Here is a 24,164-nt window from a genome sequence, read left to right on the forward strand (position 1 = left end):
AGGTTAGTGCAAAATTTTGGAATTTTAAAATTTTATATATAAGTCAAGTCATGGATATGTTATGCTAGAGAGAATTAAGGATAATATTGCATATTCAAGTGATTTAAAAACTCATGTGAAAGGGGGAGATTATTGATCTCAGATTGGTTTTTACAAGTGAGTTTCAACACACTTAATCCATTTACTTAATTCATGCCAAACTAGTAATACATGTCGAGCACAACATGTAAATATTAAACCATGCCAACTTGCAATGAGTTTCAAGTCACTCATGTGCAGAGTCACTCAAGTGCTGAGTACATAAAATATGTTGAGTGATTTAGGAGTTGAGTAAATAGTGGATGCTAAGCAATGCACGTGTTGAGTCATAGTATAAAGATTAGTGCATGTCGAGCATCAGAGACTTCATATGCCAAGTGACATAGTTTTGACATATTTGTTTGTAATGGTACAAACAACTATGTAAACCATTTTTGAGCCAACTTAAGATTATATTTTGATATTTTGAAGATAAGGATGAATCTCTATTTGGATTCCCTATGCAATTATATCCAGCCAATCAAAAAATGGGAAGGATTAAATGGTGAAATGGATGAATCTTAGTTGTAGATTCATACCTAACCCTAAGCCAATAAAGTCTTCTTAATGAGGATGAAGCTCTAAACTCTTTATAGATAGAGAGAGAATTGAATAGAGTGTGCAAGGAATTGAAGATGAGAACAAGATAGTTTACAAAGAGTATTCAAGGTGACTTAGAAGTTATAAAGAAATAGTGAATTGTAGAATTAGTTAGACACGAATAGAGGATAGAGAAAAGGATACAACATTGAGACATCAGATCGTGAAGGATTAAAAGACATTGTTTAGAGGTGATTTCAGTTAAATCTCTTAATAGAGTAGTCCTAATAGGTTGTATGAAATCCTTTAATAGGATGCTTACTTAGTTGTAAGTTGAGGTCCTCTAACAGTGTGAGACCTAATAGTCTTTGTAAGCCTTTAACAAGGTAGATATTTCACAGGATAGATCATGTTTCATGGTTAAAACATTGTAACTTTCATTGGATACACTTTATTACTGCAATAGTGAAGATTTGTGGGTATCATCTCCACCGCATTTATACCTTCTCACTTGGAGAGTTTCTAGGTAATCATATATGGTGTTATGTATGGAAATGTTTACATGGTTATATGATTTAGATGTATATTCTTTATGTATTATTTCAGCTTATTCATTGAATGCATGTGATGGATGTGTGGTGAAATTTTTATGGGTCCAAGTTTAAACTACTAATTCACACCCCCCACCCCTTAGAAGTTTATTTTTCCTCTAGTAATTCCAACATTTGATCCTCGGTAGCTTTCATTTCAGCATTTAGCATTCAATCTTTCAAGTTTCTTCTTCATTATATGTTTGGTTTATCAATGATTTCCTCTAGTTCAATTATGGTGCATCTCAACTAGCTACTTCAATGATGCCATCACCCATCTATCTCTAGATTGTGCAAGCACTTGTTGTTTTATAGAATCTAGATAGATACTAATAGTTCCAAAGCCATAAACTTGAAGACCATCATGTGTGCATCCCACTTTAGGGAAAAATTGGATGTCATATTCTTGTGCATATCTTTCAATCACTCACTTTAGATTTAACTGAGGTGCACCCATGGAGTTATTTAGGCGAATCCCACTATTCATGGAATCTAAGGCTTTATGTTGAGCATATGTTGTAGCTTCTTGTTTCTATTGAAGTGCTTCAAATTGGCACTACTCCATCACCCTAAGATAGCTAACATTCTCTCTAGCCCTAGGTTGTTCCTTAGTTCTACCATCTACAACTTGATTCATCATTTGAAGAGATACTTTTAGCTGATTTATTATCCTTCCATTAGCAAGAATCTTAGGTCAACATAGTCCTTTCCAACCTAAAAACCATTTTGATACTTCATTAGAATTAGGACTTGAAAAAAGCTAAGGATACAAAACCTATTGTCCCTTTGGAAAAAAATGTTACCTCCAACATTGCAAGTATGAGATAAATGGGAATAGTAGATGTTCAAGCCATAACCTAATCAAAATTTTCCAATTTTTGACTAGCTAGATTGATTAGAAATTGGTGTAGAATTGTCATCAGATTAGGTACAATTAAACTAACAATCAGTTGTTCCTAGCTAGGAAGATCAAATACTATTTTCCAAGGTGATAAAATTGTATACACAGATGCATCACTTACATGTCATGCATGAAGCACATTCCCCAACTTATAATGAATGGTTGGATATAAAGGATCCATAGGCTAGCCCAACAATGGAAGCCAAGGATGTAACCATGCATGTATTGGCATAGACTCCCTACAAGGATCCCAAGTATCTATTGTTGTTAATTTGGGCATCACTATATGATCTATAATGTTATTAAATATTGAAGATGGACATAAATTCTTCCATGTCTCTAGAAAATGTTGCATAGATTGAAGGTCCCTTTGATCCCAGTAATTTATAGTAGTTATTCTCACTATTGGAAGAATAACTTCAGCGAAGAGTTGAGTGTAAGGATTTGAAAAAGAATGTTTTGCTTCTACATAAATGCCATAATCATGAGTTTCATTCCCTTGTATAATCCTTTATCACAATGAAAATACCTCTAAATGATGCAAAGGATGATGAAGAGGTTCCCAACCTTTAAACACTCTTGCAAGAAATGACAAAGTGAATGCAGATGTAATACATGACAAATTACACAACTTGTAGTCCTCCTAATATTTGGACTATAAATTCTCAAAAGACACTTGAAAGTGACTCCAATTTCATAGTGCCTACTAGAACACTTTCTTGGATTCTATCTAGTGCTCCAATAATATCCTTTGTGTTGTCTAGTTGTTGTTTCTATAGTATAGTCTCTTTATAAAGTTTCTCTTTCTACTTGTAGTATATTGTAACATACTCTTTCTCATAACTTAAGTTATGATCAAACTTCTAAATTTATGTCTCTAACATATCTAAAATAAACTTCACATTGTATTGTAACTCTAGTATAGGTGTTTGATCCTTGATATCTTTCATTTCAGCATTCAAGTTTTCAAGATTGGTCAACACCCTCAGTTGCAAACCTCTCATGTCAAGCACTTTTTGCACTATTTCAACACCATGTTCTTGCTACTAAGATAACAATTCTTTAGGTGCATTTTCTTGTAAAACATTAATTTTGTTAAAAAATTATAAACTCTTAGAAACTGCATTGTTTTTTTCTATTAGCATTGACAAGCTTCCCTTGAATAAAATTAATATGAAGAGACATAAATGGAACACAAATTATGACATTTCCTTCATTTCACCCATATCTTATCTTTATGTTCCTAAGCTAGAAAATAATGTCTATTGGTTCTTATCAACAACCAAGATAATCATTTCTTTGCCACTATCAAAACTTATTAGTGAGAGAAAGATAGTCCAAATAAGTAATCAATATGAAATGAGAGTTACATTGATGTGATGAATGGATATATAAATGGAACATATTTATAGGGGTGAGATGGTATGATCATTGGGTGAGAAATATAGTGAATGGGGATGAAATTCAAAGGTAGGATGTTGAAATGGAACAATCAAGAGAATTAACTCAATTGGCATCATTTTGACCCCAGACTCCTCAAATACAATAGAGAGAGGATGATTTGATGCACCTAGTTGAGACTTATACAATAAGTATTAATGTAGTTTTTAATTATAAGAAAAGTTCAATAATGGTTTTTATAGTATACTCTTTTATTTATGTCATTAAATAAAATGCAAATGTGTTATTTTTATAGAGGATGTTGAATAGAATAAAGGGCCATGCCCCAAATAATGATACTTTAGGTGGTTCAAGCACATCACATATTCTATCCTACACGTGTGTTTTGCTCAAAGATTTTTTTTTTAATATCTATAACAATCTTCTATTTTTGTGCTCTAAGAATCTTATTTTTCTTCTCCTAGCACTGACATTGTGATCACTACACCACCTACTACAAGGAATAGAACTGAAGAGGTAATGTTGACTAAAATGTTGACAACACATAGCATAGCCATAGATGTGATGACAATACCTATTGGTAAGTAGATTCCTCTTTATCTTTTTGATTTTTTATGTGTTTATTTCACTTTAACTATTATTTCTTAGGTGAGATTTTATAATATTAGATTAATTTTATGTAGGAGGTGATGAGGACATTTCTAAATGTACCCATGTTAGATTTATGAGAACACTAAAGAATTTTGATAAATGAAGATGGACTTCCCTTGAGAGTAGCCCAACTTCTAGGTACTTTAAAGGTTGATCCTTTCTTAAAGATTTTAGATGTTAATGGGGAATTTAAATGTTAAAGGGTGGCTTCCACCTTCATGTGGTTAGCCCTAATTAGTAGAAAATATTAAACTATTCTCAAAACCAAGTGAATATCAACATTAAGCTATGATTGCATGACAAGTAACTATGTGAATTTCTTGGTTTTAGGAAATGCAAAAAGAAGCCATACTTCAATATGCAATCTAAATTCATATGCATATGACATTAGGTGGAGCTAAAAAATGCAATAGGTTTTCATTTTTGTTAGAATTCTTTAATTAGGTATTTTATGTTATATACCATCAAGAACATTGTAACTTTGAATCTTATAGGATAGGTTAATGTCATCAACATGAAAGAAATCAAGACTTTCTATGTACTAGCTTGCTGAGGATATTCTCTCGACCATAGAAGCTACAGTTCTAATGTTAATGATCTATAATTTTAAAAAATTAATAGAACCATTAATTTAATGTAAATGTGATGTGTCTTTTCAGCTCCACCTATTGTCCATGCATATAGAGTGTAGTTGCATGTGCATTCTTGATTTAAAGTGGAATAATTGTATTTTGGATGCTACATAAAAATGACATGCACTAGAAGATGGGAAAATGTTGTCACTTTTGTAGGTTTGGAACCTATTTTGTTATATTTTGTCATATGTATCCACATCAATATGAATATTTTATCACACATATCATTTAAGAACATTTTTTTCTTCATATTTTAGGTTGAAATAGGTGTATTTTTCCATTGATAATCTTGCAGTCCCTAGATAGATGAGATAGCCCACTTCATCAAAGGACATGTGTTACAAGGTACATGTTCTAGAGTACTTTTGTTCCATGGATGATATAGAAATTCTTAGAGAATTATGATCTAGAAGAACTAACCTATCAATTTTGTATTATTTGGTTTCTTTTTTTAATGCATAATCTCATGATTTGATGTGATATGAGAAATACAAGCAATCTCTAGATATAAATCTTTTTTTTTTAACTTTTAAAATGACTATAGGCATAAAAAGTTAAATGATTTCTATTAGAGAGAAGGTATCATTCAAATGGCCCATTAATGAATATTTGTATGTGAGAAAAAGTGGGAGCTCTAAGGGACATGTGTTTATTATCCAAATGAATACTTATATGAAAGAAAATGTAGGAATTTTGAGGGACCATGCATGGACTATCGATGGAAGATCATGAATCTAATCCTTTTAATGTTTTCATCCTCCTAATGAATTTACTATTTTTATCTTGGACTGTGTGATTTGTAGGAATGTCATGCCCAAAATACAAGGGCAAAAATACCTGTATTTTTTTTTTAAACAATGAATTGCACTAAGTTTAAAATGTTTGTTTCATAAGAAAAAGTATAGGTACATTTGTAAGATGGAATAGGTTCCCTATCAATAACCTGACTCTCTATTTAGGTTTAAAAAAAATCAATCTATAGGAATAGATTGTTCAATTAAACTTTCATTATTGAACCAAATAATTAATTTAAACAATTCAATTCCAATTTATCAAAGATTTAACACATTGTCACCTTTATTTACTTTTAAAAGAATTAAAACATTTGGATGACAATTTAAATAAATTATGATTTAAATATTTGAAAAAAACATTTGAAATAAGAAGGACTTACTAATTAATATAACATTACATCCATAATTAAACATTATTTAAAATTTATTCTAATAATAATTTTATCTAAAACTATAATCTAACTAAATTTTATAACCTTTACATATCTAAAACCTTCTTGAACAAAATAATACTAACTCTTGATTTTCTAAAGAAATATAACCACTTAACATAATAACTCTAAATTATTTTTAAAATAGATTTAGTAAAATAACTAAATTATTTTCGTCAACGAATTACACCAATAATGATACTAACTTCTCTAACATAATTTAACATTAAATTATTTGAACTAAAATATAGGATAACAATGAACTAAAACTTTAATATACAAACTTCAATTAAAGACGAATAAAGTCACTTAACAATAGAATATACTAAAACTTAAAACATAGCAATTTTATTACAAAAGAAAAGAAATTAAAACTAATTAATATTTAAACTACACATTAAAATCTACTACCTATAAACAACTAGATACAATAATAAACAATACTAACATCTAAAAAAACATATAAATTAAATCACTAACAAAATAAAAACTAACTAATATTTAAACTAAAACTAATTTAATATAACTAACTAATATTAAAACCCACTAACATTATAATTTAATACTACCCACATGCCCCCTTACAATTCTACACATCCTAACACCCCTAATCTCCCTTAACCTTTTCCCCCCACATTGTCACATTGGCCAAGGATTGCACCGCACTAACCAAGCATACTCCTTCTTGCAGGTTTGTCGCCCCCCTCTAAGCACATGCATGAAAAAGCCCTTTTAAGGCTAGATGCTAGGAAAAAGTGGTGGCAAGGTTTTAGAACCAATTTATTGGTATTGGCTTAAATGTCTTCTTCCACACTTGCACTTGCCTTGTTAAGTCACGTGGTCAACTTGGGCTGTGAATTCTATGGAGGGGTGCACATGGGTTATCATCATTAAATATTTTGACTTGGTGTTAAACTCAAATCTGCCCCTTTTAAAAAACTAATGCCTAGGAAAGTAAAGGGGGTAGTTATAACATAAAGTTTATTTGGTGGGAATGGGATAAACATAAGTAGATATTTTATTTTATAAATTTAGTTATTAGTTTATATATTCCTTTTTAGTATTAAATAAAATTAGAAATTAAAATTTTCTAAGGGAATCAAATTTAGAATATTCTCTATTCCCAAAAGGGAACTTATTTGCTTCCCCATAAAAATTACAAAGAGTTTTTTTGCTCTTAAGGGGATTTTTTTCAAGTGCATAATTTTTCTTAGTGTAACTTTTTTTTATGCAAATTTTTTTTTTACAATTGGGGTGAATTTTTTTTCTTTTCTAATTGAACTTACTAAATACCTAGTTAAACCAAGGAATTGAATAATTTATTTTCACAACAGTGTAAGATTATTTGTCTCCTAATAATCATGAAATTAAACTGAAGTTCCAACCAAGACATAAATTTTCCCTTAACATCATTGAACTAAAAATTGCATAAATTGCATGTTACCATTTAATCTATTTTTCAAAACACACATGCATATAACTAAAAATATAAAAATTGCATCAGCGAGGATATCACTCAATCTCATTTTCCATTAAACCACCTGGTTCAAAGGCTGCACCGGGAAAGAACTACTAAGAAAACCTAACATCATTGCCACTTCAATAATAAGTTTAAATACATTTTACACATGATTTCAATCCTGAGGAGAAATCTCCCAACATAACTGAAATCCATTAACCATTTTGAATTTCCTTCTTGGGCCTTAACAAGGGATCCATTATCAATTCTGCAATACATCACAGTGATCATGAGAGAATGAAAACTAATCAAGCGACAACCAATCATAATATGAAGACAAAATCAGACATTCACTCCCATCCCGGGTTTACACAACAGGTTGGACATAGAACCAGACTAGGGAGAAGGTGGATTTTTTCAATAGGAGATGTCAAACAAAACACCAAAATGTGTGCCCTATTAGGGCTATAAACTCAAGAACTTTTGTTCTTCATTCTTACATTCCAAAATTCATATGTGGCTTGTGTTGATGAGTAGGGGCCAATAACACCCTACCCTCTCTCCCTCTTCTCATCCTAAGAAGAGACTCTACACTATCAAAATCCAACTAAAGACCTTCCCCCGTACATGGCCACTTTTTACCTATCTAAGGGTGAGTAATGCCAATACACCCATAGAATCCCTTTGAATTTCAAAGAAAAACACCAAGGGAAGACATTTAAGAAAACCTATTTCAATCCCTCCCAATATACTCAACACACACATACAAACATACATAAGCAATAAATGTAAAACATGAAACATAACATGAACAAAATGAGGTGAAGTATTCTTACCTTCAAAAATTGGCTTATGGAAAATGCACAAATTTGAGATGATCTTTCTTTTCTCTCCTTCTCCTTCAATTCTAAATTCCACTCTAAAACTAGAGGTGGAGTGAACACTCCAAACCCTCTCAAAATTGCCTCTAAATAAGATCATAAACTCGACCATCTCTAAAAGAAATAACTCCCCCACTTACCCAAAAGTTCTAAAGGCTTCTAACATAGCTAGACCAAAGGGTAACCTCAAGGTGGAGTTAAAGTCATCCAACTCATGATGAAAACTATCAATTTTCGCAATAAAGCAAAAATGGGGTTTTTGAGTGACCATAAAAGCCAACAAAAGGGGCTAGGGGGATGGAGAATTCCCCCAATCCATACCCATACCCCTTGGGTACTTAGATTTCATGATTTTAGGCCTTTAGGATTAATTAGGGACTTATCAAAACCTAGGAAAATTTCAGGGCTATATAATAACTTTCAAAGTGTAGATTAAACACTAATCTAGATTAGGAGTAACTAACTATGATTACTAACTGATTAGAAAAAGGGTCACTAAACTAGTTTGACTTAGATCTTTAGGTTACTCAGTTAACCCTAACTATCATGCTGGAATGCATATACAATTCATGAGTGTCAAGTGACACTATAAAAACACTATTACAAAAAATTAACATTTAAATATTACAAAATGATACATTCATTCAAACCATGAGACAAATAAAATATGAACAATGAGGTTTGCATCGTTCATCAGATTTAACCTTAGTTTTCACAAACAGTACATAGGGTTCAGTTTCATTTCTCTATTAGATTTCTCGACTAAAATATTTTGCACACTCATTGCACACATTAGTAGCTCAAGAAAACTACATGCATATATGTATATAATGTATCAGGGAAATCACATAAATTAAAACATTCATCTTTCAAATAATCAATTTTTTATCTTGTTCTACTCATATTCTCAATCATTAAAATTGTATAATCAAAGTTTTAATTCTACATTCACTTCATTAATATACATGTTCATAAAGCATTAAATGATGAAATCAAATATCTGAAAGTAAAACATCACACAACATGAAATAACATAATTTATGTTCAGTGTATCTGATAGTGTCTTGACATATCAATTCATGAGTATCAAAATAATAATGTATCAACTATGCTATGATGGGTTAGGGCGAGGCCTGACATCCTCCCCCACTAGGCATGAACTTTCTCTCGGAGTTCATAAAAAAGATAAGGGTACTGAGAATGCATCCATACTCCATCCTCCCATGAAGCTATGACCTCATTGTAACAATCTCACTGGACCCTAACCTAGTCCAGCTCTCGGCCTTGAAGAGCTAGGGTCCATCAAGCAATAATATGGATAGGCTCCAGTGCTAACTACCCATCTGACTCCACCAAAAAAGCATCCCAAACTATAATATGAGACTCATCATAAATGTATCCTCTAAGTACTGAAATGTGAAACACATCATGGATGCATGACAAGCTAGGTAGCAAAGCTAAATGATATGTAACTAGTCCTATCCTCTCTAGGATCTCAAACAGTTCAATGAACCAGGGTGCCAACTTAGAGCCCTTTCAAAATCGAATCAGACTCTTGTGTAGTCACACCCTCGAAAAGAGTCAATAACCAACCTAATACTCTTAATCTATCCTCTTTGCATTAGCATATTTCTTCTGCCTATCTTGTGCCTCTCTCAAGTGCTATCTAATCAGGGTCACTTACTACTCCATCTCCTTTACTAACTGAGGACTAATAGATGCTCAATCCTCAATCCTATCCCAACTCAAGGGTGTATTGTATGATCTTCCATACAATGCCTCATAAGGCGGCATACCTATGGAGGAATAATTCCCATTGTTATAGGAAAACTCAACAAGATGTAGGTATTCCTACCATTTGACCTGATGGTCCATCACGTACATATGTAACATGTCCTCTAAAACCTAATTCACTTCCTCAGTCTAACCATCAGTTTGAGGATGGTATGTTGTACTAAAATTGATCCTAGTGCCCAATAATGCATGCAACTCTCTCCAAAAAGATGAAGTGAACAATGAGTCTCTACCATAGATGATCTTACAAAGAACACCATGAAGTCAAAAAATTTCCTGCAAGAATAATTGAGCTATGTCTTGTGCTATATGTAGTACACATGGGTGAGAAATGGGCAACCTTGGTCAACATGTCATCTGTCACCAAAATGGCAACATAGCAGCAAGATGACATGGGAAGACCAACAATAAAATCCATAGATATAGCATCCCACTTCCACTCTACAATCTCATGAGGCTAAAGAAGCCCACTGGGATGAGGGTTCTTTGTCTTTACCCTCTAACACTTAAGGCATATTGAAACAATACTAGTAATCTACACTCTCATGCCTAGCCAGTGATACAACTGCCTTAGATCTACATGTAACTTCTTAACACCAAGGTGTGCTGCATAAGGTGCTCTGTGAGCCTCAACTAAAATGAGCTCACGCAAACCTCCAATGGAAGGTACATACATACATCATCTATGACACAAAATTATATTGGACTCCAAGGAATACTCTAAATACTTCCCTTCTAAGGGTCTCTAAGAATGCACTATCTGACTGACTTTTGTATAAAGCTTATATGATGGCAAGTGCTATAGGATCTACTATCTCAAGTCAATGCAAGTAGTCACAGATGCAAGCTCATGGTGTCTTCTACTTAAGGAACTTGCAACAAAATCATCCTTTCCCTTGATGTAATGAACATCAAAGTCATACTCACACAGGAACTCCATCTACCTTCTTTGCCTAGCATTAAGGTTCAGCTACATGAATATGTGCTGCAAGCTCTGGTGGTCAGAATGAAATTCAAATCTATGACCTAGAAGGAAGTGTCACCACCTCACTAAACCATGTACCACTATTGAAAGCTCTAGCTTGTGAGAAGGGTAATTGAGTTCATGAGTCTTCAACTTCCTAGACTTGAAGGAAATAAGTTATTGATCTTGCATTAGGACTACCCTTATACCATCCAAAGATGCATCAGTGCACACCAAAAAATCAACAAAAGGATCTAGTACTGCAAGAATTGGTGCACTCATGAGGGCTCTCTTGAGCTCTTGGAAAGCTTTATCACACTTCTCTATCCATTTGTACTTCTTCCCTTCTTCTGAAGAGATGTGATTGGGTGTGCCAATCTAGAGAATCCTGCAATGAAGTGTTGGTAATATCCTACTAGTCCCATCAAACTTCGCACTTCAATGACACTAGTGGGTGCTTGTCAATCCATGATGGCCCTAATCTTCAATGGGTCTACTAAGAAACTATCACCTAAAATGACATGACCCAAATAATGTATCTCAAGTCTATAGAACACACACTTCAACAAGCTGCTATACAACTAATTTTCTCTCAACTTCTACAATACCTATCTCAGGTGCTCTTCATGCTCCTTCATACTAAAAACTTATGCAAAATGTTACAAAATACTCCATTCATGAGGCTTATGAATACAAATAGAGCATTCGTTAGGCCAAATGGTTCCATGGTGAACTTTAGTGACCATATCTCATACTGAATGTAGTTTTGGGGATATCACTATCCACAATCCTCAACTGATGATAACCTGACTTTAGATCAATATTTGAAAATACTTGGGCACCCTATAACTGATTGAAGAGATCATCAATTTTAGGAAGAGGATACAATTTCTTGATGGTTACTTTTTCAACTGTTGATTGTCAATACACAACCTTAGTGATCCATCTTTATTCTTTACAAAGATCACTGGTGCACCCCAAGGTGACACTCTAGGTTAAATATGCCCCTTCTCTAAGAGTTCCTCCAACAAAGTCTTCAGTTCACTAAGTTCATGAGTAGTCATCCTATATGGTTCTCTCGATACTAGCTCAGCTCCTGACACAAAATCAATATGAAAATCCACTACTCTAGGTGGAGGCATACCAGGGAGCTCTGAAGGAAACACATCTGTGAATTCTTGCAGGATTGGAAAATTGTCGATAGATGGTTCTCCCTCTAAATCTTCCTCTCTATCACTAATGGTTATAGAAAACAACTTACATCCCTTTCATGTGCACTATCTAAGCTGCATAGCAAAAATCATACAAAGAGATACATGTCTCTTTACTCCAAAGATCACTCTAGAGATCCCATCTTTATCCACACATTCCACCCTCTTCTATCGACAATACATCTTAGCGCTATGGATATAAAGCTAATGCATGTCAAGAACAACATTATAAGAACCTAGAGGGGTAATGCATAGATTAGACATCATGGTCATGTCTCCAATCTACATTTGGTAATTATGGACCATGAAACTAACTGACACTCTAGCTCCTGAGGCGAACTCTACTTCCCAATTGACATCATGTCTAACTGCCACTAGCCTACAATGCTCCACTAAATATGGAGATATAAAAGAATCATTAACTCTAGAATCAAATCAAATAGAAATGATATTACCTTGTATTATACTTGTAGCCTCGATAACTATGGCCTGATGCTCAGCCTGGAGGTTGTCAACTGCTAAAAAAATTTGAGGGATCTGCTCATGTCACCAATTGTCAGCTTTGAAAAAGCCCCTTTCTGAGTACTAGATGACTATCCCTCTAGACACTCTCTAGCTATATGACCCATGCCACCATAAGTGTAGCATGGTACTTGGGTATAAGACTGTACAGCTTGTGATCTAGACTACTATGGGCGTCTTGACCTACTAGATCCACTATAACTACCCCTGGAAGACTACTGAGTCTTCACTAACTATGAATGTGGGGCCTGTACCTTCTAATCCTATTTGGGACCCTATGACTACCACTACTTGGGATTGGAGCCCTAATAACCCTGTGAAGGTTTTTACTACTGCTACTATGGTTTCTATTGCTAAGACTATTTGCCCTTAGAGGACCCTATTATGTAGTTCTGATTCTCTTTCTAAGAGGGTTTTTTTTTGGTAGAGTTTAGGTTTTGAGACTGATCCTATGACTCTTTTCTACCCTGAGTATCCTTAGCAACTAATGCTATCTCCACTACCTGTCTGAAGGTGGTAGTGAAGGCCAAACAGATTGGACCCTAGACAAATAAATCTAGTCTCATGATGAAGCGATGTACTCATAGTTTCTCATCCTTCATGTATTCAACATAAGGAAGGAGCTTGAGAAATCTACTCTCATACAGAGCTATTGTGAGACCCCTTTGATATAGAGAATGAAATTCCTCTATCTTCTTTTGTTTGAAGTGCTTAGATAGGTATCTCTCTCAAAATCTCTCCAAGAATGTATCCCATGTGAGGGTATCCATCCTCACTCCTCCTATAGTCTTATCCTAATGCCACAAATTGGAGGCATCTTCCCTCAGTTGATGGACTGATAGACATGCCTTCAAATTACTCCCATAAGGATGTAATCCAATGCACTACTATAGACTCTGTAACTAGGCCTCTGCTACTATTCCCTCTATGGAACTGGTAAAGAATGGTGGCCCGAGCTGTATCAATTCCCTGATATCATCTCCTATATGTCCAGGAAGTCTATCAAGTGGTGGTCCTCTCTAATGTATTGACTCATGCTCATGCTTTCCCTATCTCTTTATCTGCCTTAGTTAGTCGGGGACTCCTACTCCTCTCTCTACCTCCAACCCCACCTCCTCTGGGTCCCTCTACTTCCACTTCAAAAATGTTCTGTCTTAGCTATACTACAAATAGTATCCTCTACTAGACTACACCAATAATTGTTTGAAGGGCATCTAAAATATCATGATATGGATTCGGTGGTGGTGGTGGAGGAGGTGGTGGTGATCCATCCTCCTATTATTCTCTACCACCTCTTGCCCTATGACCTCTACCTCATTAATTGCTTCATGTAGTAAGAGGCATCCTACACAATTTAATGTTTAGTATAAATTTAGAAGCATAATGGTTTTAGGTTCCTAGTGTTGAAACAAGGGCTTTGATACAAAAATGTCATACCCAAAATACGAGGGAAAAAACACAAGTATTTTTTTTTTTAAGCAATGAATTTCACTAAGTTTAAAATATTAGTTTCATAAGTGAAAGTATAGGTACATTTGTTAGATGCAATAATATGACTCTCCATTTAGGTTTAAGAACAAATTAATGTATAGGAATAGATTGTTCAATTAAACTTTCATTATTAAACCAAATAATTAATTTAAACAATCCAATTCCAATTTATCAAAGATTTAACACATTGTCACCTTTATTTACTTTTAAAATATTTAAAACATTCAGATGAAAATTTAAATAAATATCAATCTAACTATTTGAAAAAATATATTTGAAATAAAAATGACTTACTAATTAATATAACAATACATTTGTTGGTGTAAATATGTATTCACTATTTACACTTAAGTTTAATTAGGTTAATGATTTATTTTATTATTTTTATTTGTGAGACACTTAGGAGTTTGTACACTTTTTTGAGTTGTCATATTGATAACACAGGAGTACACAACTGTATTTTAGCACATGGTTTCTACAACATTGATTTGCATGTCACACCCTTGTAGGCTTATCCTCTCATCACCACACTTACTTTTGTGCTTAATGGAGGATAACCCATATCTGGTGGACATGTGCTTGTTGTTGACATATCATGTAGCTGATTATGAGGCATTCTATATGTATCTCAGAGGCCTTTATATTTAGACTCTCCTAGTGTATTCTAAACATGGCATATTGAATATATCATCATTCTGATCATACTCTCTCTTGGTCTAAAGTTGTGCTTGTATTTGAGTTCTTAGTTCCTAGGTGAATTTTTTCCTTAGGCAGATTCTTACATGGTATCAGAGATTTTAGAGATTTTTCTTATCACATAGTCTGTTCAAGACCATTGTTGCTTTAGCACCTTAGCCTAAATCCAAAGTACTACAGAATTGGGAGTGTCTAGAGCTAGATCTAACCTTGCCATTGCATTTAGAACACTAATTTAGTGAAAATCTACTATAAACTAGGCTGCCTTAGCCCAAAGTCAAGCTTGAGTATTTTGTTTTTGCAAATCAGAACGTGGAGGCCCCAATTTACAGTTTGGGTATGATCACTATTTTTAGATATACAATTTAATTAATTTTCAGATCTAATTTTTTGTCTGTAAATTTTTGTCAAATTTTCTAAATTTATTTCCTAGCAGAGAAATTTTTTTAGTAGAATCGAGAAGTCACACCCCAGCTCTACCATTTGGAGGGTTTATTTATTTAATTGTAGGGCATGTAAATTTGGGTAGAACTGTCAAAAGTATAGTGACAATTTAGCACATGCAATAGACTATATGATATTTTGCCCACCCTCTCGACGGCCCAATATTTCTAGCAAAGTAGCCCAATTGACAGCCATATGACAAATTTCCACTGGTGGCTCGTAGTCTAGTGCTCATCTTTGTTGTAGCCCCTAATGCTTATTCCTTTTAAACACCTATTGGTGTTTACCCACGATGCATGTGGGATAATACATGACTTCCTAGTAGCATTGGTGAAGATTTTGGTGCATTGTTCCATCCACCAGCATGGTTGCAATGGTTTTGACTTCACTATTTCCATCCTTTTTGTCATGGTGACTACTGCAAAAATATTTTGGCACCATGAAGTTGGATTTTAGCACGTGTTTTAAAAAGTTCCTAGCCTACACTTTAGATATTCTATCAGTGACCAAGATTCTAGTGTGGTAGTGATAGTTTTTTACTTCTTTCAGCACCACCTAGCTTCTAGTGAATATTCATGACTTTTGGCATCATGTTGGCATTTTAGGCAGGTGAAAACCATTTTCTAGTCGGTAGAATTAAAGTCACATAGTTTTGTAGAATTTTAGCATTGATAATTATATGTAATTGTCGAAAAGCAATTCAGTTGAATTGTATAAAAGAAATTAAAAAAGAACCTTGCACTTTTTTCTTCTGTAGACCCCATGTAGGTGCTTTGTCTCCTGCATGTGGACTGTAGGCAACCTTTGAAACATGTGACATGTGGCACACTTAGACCTTGTTGGCTAGTTGTCTACCATCTTAGGACACAGACACTTTCCAAACACGCAGGTAGCTGTAACCCAGTCAACATTTTGGGAATGCCACGTCACCCGTGGATCCTATCTTGTACCGCCATGCTTGCAAATTAACATGTGGAATATCTGTACCGTATGGATGCCAACTCATCCTAACACATTAAAAAGGGCCTAGAATGTTTGCTAACATCATCTTTTCCTAAAGTTAAATTTGATGGCCGTCTAACCATCAAAACTAGGCATTTTAGTACTGTAGTAATGGTCATTTGACCATCAATTTTAGACTCACAATTTTTGCTCTAGGCCCCTCTCCAGATTACTTTTTAGTTTGGCAGCCTAACCTTGCGAGCCCATAACTTGGAGATCTAGACTCTGATTTAGGTGCATTTTTTTTTGAAATTGGATAAAATTTCTTGAATTTTTTAGTGGTAGTATTTTTTCTAGTTTTGGTTCATAGATTTTGCAAAAATTACATTTTTTTGTGACTGTACCTATATAATCCTACATTTTGCAACTTCAAATTCTCCGTACAGGCACATCTGGTTATTTTTTAGGTTCCCTTTTTTTTGAAAGTGAGTATTTTTTTATTTACTTTCTAGATCTAAAGTCTAATTCTAGGGTTGTGTGGACCAAATTCTCACTTTTAGAATTATGCCTTTTTTAGCATTGTAAAGCTTTCATTATTTTTCATAATTGTTGTAAATCTAAGCTACAATGCTTAGTGATAGATTTGAGCCTCGTAAGGCAGTTGTAAAAGTAAAATTAGAAAGTCTACTTTGTTCATTTTGACAAGTGTCTCATTGTACATGCACTACTTATAAAGTGCCAAAAGCATCTTTTTAGGAGGGATCTTTTGATTGAGTGAAAAGGGGGGGGGTGTACTATGTTTTTATGTCTCTCTTTTATGCTCTCTTCATTTTTGCATCATGGGTTTTAAATGTCCTCCTCTAACTTCATGCAACTATTCTACATGGGAAGATATTGAATGGAGTAGATTAATGGAAAAAGGATATAGTCTTTATGTTGATGGACAATTACCAAACCTACTGATGCTAAAGAACTCCTTGATTGGAAAACTCAAGACTGATAGGCTTTAGAAACTATCAAGAGTTATGTACATGGGGATCTTCTCTTCCACATTAAAAATTGTTCAGAATCCAAAGAAGTTTGGGATAAACTTGAACAATTGTATGGTAAGGTGGATGAAGAAAAGGGATTTCAGATTGAAGATGATCTACTTCTCTTGGATCCAAAGAATTTTGACACAATTCAAGATTACATCATTAAAGTCAATGAGTATAGAGCACTACTTAAAGATTATGAAAATCCCATGAAGGATGACAGGTTGATTCATCACATCCTAAAGAGGCTACCTTTTGAGTACGGTAACTTTATTTTGAGTTTTAATACTCACAACTTGACCATGGGATCTTCTTACCAGAAGCCTTCCTTTGATGCATTTACAAAGATGTTGATTGTTGATCAATCTCACTTGATGGATTTAGGACTTCTCAAGTCATCAAAGACCAAAGCCTTGGTGGCTAGTGATGAGCACAAACCAAGTCAAGGAGGGAAAAGAAATAATAAGAAGAAGTGGTGGAAGTAGAAAACACAATCTAAGACACAAAAATCCTCCTCACAACAAGGCAATTCTTCTTCAAACAAGAAGGGAAGTAATGACAAGAAGGACAAACTCTTTTTTCCATATTGTAAAAAGCCAAATCATGATGAGCATCATTGCAAGAGTAAAAGAATCAATGTGTTAGAAAATCTACTCAAGAAGGACAACATTCAAGTGCCAAGTACTTCCAAGGATTCAACTCCAACCTCTTCAAAGGGTAAAGGGAAAGCACTTAAGGAAAACACAAGTACTTCTTCGGAATGGATACTTGACTCTAGTGCCTCCTATCATACATGTTCTTCAAAGGGAGATTTTTCTTCATTGAAGCATTCAAAGGTATCACACATCTTCATGGGAGATGATACTAAAATGGAAGTTGAAGGGAAAAGACACGTGGAAATGGAAAATGGGGAATTCAAGGATGTTCTCTATGTTCTAGACCTTAGCTCTAATCTCCTATTATTTTACCAAATCACTCACCTTGGAGATGGTCACAAAGTTGAGTTTCTTCCAGATTCAGTGATGGTGCAAAGTCTATGAGATGATTCATTGGTTGCAGTTGGGAAAGTCAATGATGAAAAGAGGTTTTATTTCTTCTCCCACTTTGTGCCTAAGAGTTCTTCTCGAGCCTTATTGACTCACTCTAATTCACAAATCACATTATGCCATGAGCACTTTGGTCACCTTGACTTACGCTCTCTTCAACAACTTTTCTCCCAACACATGGTCAAAGGTCTACCTAATATCAACTTTTCTAAGGGAAAGTGTTCATCTTATTCAGTGGATATGAATCTCAAGGAGAAATATGATAAAGATAAGTCTTCTTGAGCTCAAGTTGTTCTTTAGCTAGTTCACATGGTTTTAGCAGGACCCTTTACAGTGACTTCAATCAGCCATGGCCACTACATACTCACATTTGTTGATGACTTTTTGAGATTCACTTGGGTCTACTTCCTTCATCATAAGAATGAAGTGGTTCATAAGCTTCAAGACTTCAAGACTCATGTTGAACACAAGTCAAGGAAATCCATCAAGGTACTTAGGGTGGAAAATGAGAATAGATATGTAGATAGAAGACTTAAGAAATTTTGTGGAATTGAGGGGATTGATATTCAGAACCCACTAGTATTTAGTCTGCACAAGATAGATGTTGCAATGGATTAAGACTCTCAAGACCATGGCAAGTTGCATGATAAAGGCCAAGTCTCTTGATCCAACATTAGAAGCTGAAGCCATTAGCAGTGCTAGTCACATACTTAACAGTTCTCCTCATAATTCCTTAGATGAGAAGACTCCTTTTGAGGCATGGTGTGGCAAAAAACTAGTTGTGGGTTACTTTATAATCTTCAGTTGTCTAGCATGGGAAAACCTATCTTCTAGGAGTTGCAAGGCATTGGCACCTAAGACTTGTACCTTCATTGGTTATTAAGATAATGCAAAGGCTTACAAAATTATGGATCCTGAGACACATGAGATTCTTGTGGAGAAGGATGTTCACTTTGAGGAAAGTTCACCCAGCTTGTCCTCTACTGCTCTCCACACATGATATATAGTGGAAACTAATAGTGACACCTATGATAGTGCTTCAACAGGTTCAGATACATGAGGTTCTATCAACAATTATAGCAAGAGGTCACATCATTCTAGTCCACATGCTTACATTGCCATAGTGAAAGGTCCAACACAACATTTTACATCTCATCTTCTAGCTTCAACTTCAATTGTCTTGGGAGACAGACTTGAGGACTTACATCTTCTTAGTGATGAAGGTGATCCTTCTATAGTTGTTTCGAGGGCTCACTCTAACCCTCATGTCCATTCTCTACATGATCAGTCATCACAAGTTGGTGTGATTGTGGATCCTTATGAACGAAAATTAGTGTTGGTCTCTTTGTTAGTAGAGGAGCCAGATGGTTCATTGGAGTAGGTTCAATAGACATCCTTGCCAGATCTACATTCATTCTTTTTAGCACAATTGGAAGGGGTGAACTTTAGCATTAGCACAAGGATACTTGAGCAAGTTTTAGGGCCAACATACATCTTTAGGAGTGTACCTTTTCCTTTGTTTCTTCCTAAGGGGAGGAACACCATTCTACATTCTTGGACCAGCTTCTTCACGGAGTAATTTTCACTTGTCGAAATTCTTCTTTTGGGCGGGAAGCCTATTTTGTTTCTCTTACTTCTCTCATCATTCTCTTATGTATATACTGGATGTATGTCGTAATGGGGGGTCTTGATTACTCCATCCATCTATGCATCCCTATTTATCTCTCTTTTTGGGGCAAGGTTTTTCCCATGAGGTTCTCCCTCTTTCCCTACTTTATTAGAGATTGCATCATCATTATGTACATGGGTACCTAACATGGCCTAGTAACCAGGACCCATTATGCATCTTCATCCTAGTTTCATAAGCTTAAGGGCATTCCCCTAAGTTGCACTTAAGGGAGGGTGTTGGTGTAAATATATATTCACTATTTACACTTAGTTAAGTTTACTTTGGTTAATGCATTATTTTATTATTTTTATTTGTGAGACACTTAGGAGTTTGTGCACCTTTTTGAGTTGTCATGTTGACAACACAAGAGTATGCAACTCTATTTTAGCACATGGTGTCTACAACACTGATTTGTATGTCACACCCTTGTAGGCTTATCCTCCCATCACCAAACTTACTTCTGTGCTTAATGGAGGATAACCCATATCTAGTGGACATGTGCCTAGTTGTTGACATATCATGTAGCTAATTATGAGGAATTCTAGATGTATCTCAGAGGCCTTTATATTTAGGCACTCCTAGTGTACTCTAAACATAGCATATTGAATATATCATCATTTTGATCATACTCTCTCTGTCTACAATTGTGCTTGTGTTTGAGTTCTTAGTTCCTAGGTGAATTTTTTCCTTAGGAAAATTCTTACAACATCCATAATTAAACTTTATTTAAAATTTATTCAAATAATAAATTTATTTAAAACTATAATCTAGCTAAATTTAATGACCTTTACAAATCTAAAATATTGTTGAATAAAATAACACTAACTCTTGATTTTTTAAAGAAATATAATCACTTAACATAACAACTCTAAATTATTTTTTAAATGGATTAAGTAAAATAACTATCTTATTTTCAACAATGAATTACACCAATAATGATACTAACTTCTCTAACATAATTTAACATTAAATTATTCAAACTAAAATATAGGATAACAACTAACTAAAACTTTAATATATGAACTTCAATTAAAGATGAATAAAGTCACTTAATAATAGAATATACTAAAACTTAAAATGTAACAATTTTATTACAATTTTATGTAAAACTTAAAATCTACTACCTATATACAACTACATACAATAATAAACAATACTAACATCTAAAAAAAAATGTATAAATTAAATCACTAACAAAATAAAAACTAACTAATATTTAAACTAAAACTAATTTAATATAACTAGCTAATATTAAAACCCACTAACATTCTAATTTAATACTACCCACATACCTCCTAACAAGTCTACACACCCTAACACCCCAAAACTCCCTTAACCTTTTCCCTCCATGTTAGCACATGCATGAAAAGGCCCTTTTAATGCTAGGCACTAGGAAAAAGTGGTGGCAAGGTTTTAAAACCAATTTATTGGTATTGGCTTAAATGCCTTCCTCCACAATTACACTTGCCTTGTTAAGTCATGTGGTCAACTTGGGCTGTGAATTCTATGGAGGGGTGCACATGGGTTATCATCATTAAATATTTTGACTTGGTGTTAAACTCAAATCTACCCCTTTTTAAAAATTGACACCTAGGAAAGTGAAGGTGGTAGTTATAACATAAAGTTTATTTGGTGGGAATGGGATAAACTTAAGTAGATATTTTATTTTATATATTTATTTATTAGTTTATATATTCCTTTTTGGTATTAAATAAAATTAAAAATTCTAATTTTCTAAGGGAATTTATTTGCTTCCCCATACAAATTATAGAGAGTTTGTTTGCTCTTAAGCGGATTTTTTTCAAGTGTATAATTTTTCAAAGTGTAACTTTTTTTTTTATGCAAATTATTTTTTTACAAGGGGGGTGAATTTTTTTTTCTTTTCTAATTGAACTTAGTAAATACCTAGTTAAACTAAGGAATTGAATAATTTTTTTTCACAACAATGTAAGATTATTTGTCTCCAGATAATCATGAAATTAAACTGAAGTCCCAACCAAGACATAAATTTTCCCTTAACACGATTGAACTAAAACATTTATAAATTACATGTCACCATTAAATCTATTTTTCAAAACACACATGTATATAATTGAAAATACAAAAATCTCATAAGCAAGGATATTACTCAATCTCTTTTTCTATTAAACCACTTGGTTCAAAGGCTTTGCCAAGAAAGAACCAGTAAGAAAACCTGACATCGTTGCCACTTCAACAATAAGTTTAAATACATTTTACACATGATATTTCAATCTTAAGGAGAAATATCCCAACATAACTAAAATCGATTAACCATTTTAAATTTCCTTCTTGGCCCTTAACAAGGGATCCCTTATGAATTTTGCAATACATCACAGTGATCATGGAGAGAATGAAAACTGATAGGGCAAAAACCAATCATAACATGAGGAAAAAATCATACATTCACTCCCATCCCAAGTTTACACAAAAAGTTGGACATAGAACTAGACTAGGAAGAAGGTGGATTTTTCCAATAAGAGACATTAGAAAAAACACCAAAATAGGTGCCCTTTCGGGGCTATACATTAAGAACTTATGTTCTTCATTCTTATAGTCCAAAACTCATATGTGGTTTGTGTTGATGAGTAAGGGCATATAATACCCTACCCTCTCTCCCTCTTCTCATCCTAAGAAGATACTTTACACTATCAGAGTCCAACTAAAGACATTTCCCCATACATGGCCACTTCTACCCTATCCAAGGGTGAGTAATACCAATACAACCATAAAATTCCTTCAAAATTCAAAGAAAAACACAAAGGAAAGACATTTAGGAAAACCTATTGCAATCCCTCCCAACATACTCAACACACACACAAACATGAAACACAACATGAAAAAAATGAGGTGAAGTACTCCTACCTTCAAAAATATGGTTATGGCAAATGCACAAATTTGAGATGAGCTTGCTTTCCTCTCCTTCTCCTTCAATTTTGAATTCCACTCTAAAACTAAAGATTGGTGAACACTACAAACCCTCTCAAAATTGCCTCTAAATAAGATCCTAAACTCAACCACCTCTAAAAGCAATAACTCCCCCACTTTCCCAAAAGTTCTAGAGGCTTCTAACACAACTAGACCTAAGGGTAACCTCAAGGCAGAGTTAAAGTCATCCAATTCATGATGAAAACTATCAATTTTCGCAATAAAGCAAAAATGGGGTTTTTGAGTGACCAGAAAAGTCAACAAAAGGGGCTAGGGGCTGGAAAATGCCCCCAACCCATACCCATACCCCTTGGGTACTTATATTTCATGATTTTAGGCCTTTAGGATTAATTAGGGACCTATCAAAAGTTAGAAAAATTTTAGGACTATCTAACAACCTTCAAAGTGTAGATTAAACACTAATCTAGATTAGGGGTAACTAACCTTGATTACTAACTGATTAGAGAAAGGGTCACTAACCTAGTTCGAATTAGATCTTTAGGTTACTTAGTTAACCCTAACTATCATGCTAGAATGCATATACAATTCATGAGTGTCAAGTGACACTATAAAAAAACTATTACAAAACATTAACATTTAAAGATTACAAAATGATACATTCATTGAAACCAAGATACAAATAAAATACAAACAACAGGGTTTGCATCTTTCATCAGATTTAACCCTAGTTTCCAGAAATGGTACATAGGGTTCAATTTTTGTTTCTCTATTAGATTTCTCAACTAAAATATCCTACACACTCATTGCACACATCAGTAGCTCAAGAAAACCACATACATATATGTATATAACATATCAGGGAAATCACATAAATTAAAACATTCATCTTAAAAATAATTGGTTGTTTATCTTGTTCTAATCATATTCTCAATCATTAAAATTGTATAATCAAAGTGTTAATTCAACATTCACTTACTTCATCAATATACATGTTCATAAAGCATTAAATGATGAAATCAAATATTTGAAAGTAAAACATCACACAACATGAAATGATATAATATGTTCAGCGTATCCAATAGT

The 24,164-nt window shown here is 34.0% G+C and overlaps 1 pseudogene; it reads right to left on the reverse strand.

Annotated features, from left to right (window-relative positions):
• Positions 1 to 1,437: 1,437 nt before the first annotated feature.
• LOC149543851 (septin and tuftelin-interacting protein 1 homolog 1-like) overlaps positions 1,438 to 24,164 on the reverse strand; it is a 122,451-nt pseudogene continuing 99,724 nt past the window's right edge.

The sequence above is a fragment of the Cupressus sempervirens genome, chromosome 8, assembly GCF_028749045.1.
Source record: "Cupressus sempervirens isolate cs-2001-9-10 chromosome 8, ASM2874904v1, whole genome shotgun sequence".
In the NCBI taxonomy this organism is placed as follows: Eukaryota; Viridiplantae; Streptophyta; class Pinopsida; order Cupressales; family Cupressaceae; genus Cupressus; species Cupressus sempervirens.